Genomic DNA, 1,633 nt, shown 5'->3' with positions numbered 1-1,633 from the left:
ATGATCATTTTTGACCGCCAAATGGCTCATTTTTTTACTTTTTCCTCTATATCTCCGAAACCGCTGGACCTGCCTTCATGAAAGTTGTATCGATTCTTTACCTTGTCAATACAAATAAAATGTTTTTTGAATTATTAAATTCGGACGCTTCGTTCTCTTAAAAACTGAGTTACCGTTTTTGGAACTTTTTGCCCCGTATCTTCGGAACGGCTTGACCTGCCTTTGCCAAAAACTAATCAGCTCGTCTCCTTATCAATACGGATCGAATGTTTTTTGAATTATTCAAATCGGTTGATCCGTGTTCCCGAAATCGTCGACGAAAATTTGTATCCGCACATACATACACACACATACATACATACACACACACACACACACACATACATCCATTTTTTCTAAGGTATGCCAAAATGTTCAGAAACCTCTGAAACGTAAAGATATATAAAAATTTTCATTTTCGATTTTTTTGCGATTACTATAACTTGCCCTACGGGAAGTTAATAAAGTAGTGGGGCGCATGGCATCGCGCCTCAAGGCAATTTGCCTCAAGGCAAATTGCTGGAACTTTCCGTACCAAAAATTTTTTTTTTTAAAAAGATTATTTTTGAAAAAAATTTACTCTGAAAAAATTAGATTTTTGAAAAACTATAAATTTTTGACAAAAATTTACTTTTTTTGAAAAAAAAAATTTGAAGAAAAATTTATTTTGAAATATTTTGGAAATTCTGAACATTTTTTCAAAGCAATAATACTGCTTTAACTGCATACAGACGATATATAGAAGCGCATAGGTGTCGCGTCGCCGTCTAACGAATAAATATTGATACGGAACCCATAGGAATGTAAACAAAATCTCTAACATGTAAGATTTTTTTCAATATTCATTTTCATGAAAACATGTGAAAATAGAAGTAATAAAAAAACTTTGCCACCTTTTTCAACCGGCTTTCTCCGGTAAACATGCGGTGACGCGTCGACCTTACGGCTTAAGCCAAGTTTTAGCAGAGCATACCGACATTGACCTGATTATGATTAAATGCATATACTAAATATCACATTACTCAATATTAAAATATCTATAAATACCTACTACTTTTGTTTCTAAGGTATAATTTAATGAAGTCGTCGAAATAATGTCGAAAATTAATCCATAAAATTTTTAATTAAAAACATTTAGTTATTTTTTTTATTCTTGTAGTATTAGATAAAAAATATTCACATACAGTTATTAGATCATATAAAAACACGAGAAACTAAGTTGAAAAAATGAATTGACAATTTAAAAAAACAAAATTAAAATGGTAAATAACATGCTTTTATATTATTAATAACATATAATTCAGATCACTCGTGATATTTTATGATAAAATTTATATTAACTAAGTATTAATTAAGTATTGTATTTGATCAAGTATCTAAACGTTTAAAAGCGCACGTTCTTATATAGATCACAATGATGTCTTTATAGCAATGAATTATGTTTGTAACATATTATTTGTTCGAATCTCTAAATTTTTTAAACTTTAAATAACTTATAAAATTATTTTTAGTATTGCAGAAACTTTTCACCGTTTCAAAACTACTTTTTTCACAACTAGTTTTAAATTCAATGCAAAGAATTTCTTTGAATAAG

This window comes from Ctenocephalides felis, unplaced genomic scaffold (assembly GCF_003426905.1).
Source record: "Ctenocephalides felis isolate EL2017-DRISC unplaced genomic scaffold, ASM342690v1 CF-g0.4_SCAFFOLD_03572, whole genome shotgun sequence".
In the NCBI taxonomy this organism is placed as follows: domain Eukaryota; kingdom Metazoa; phylum Arthropoda; class Insecta; order Siphonaptera; family Pulicidae; genus Ctenocephalides; species Ctenocephalides felis.
Note: the sequence above shows the minus strand (reverse complement) of the source record.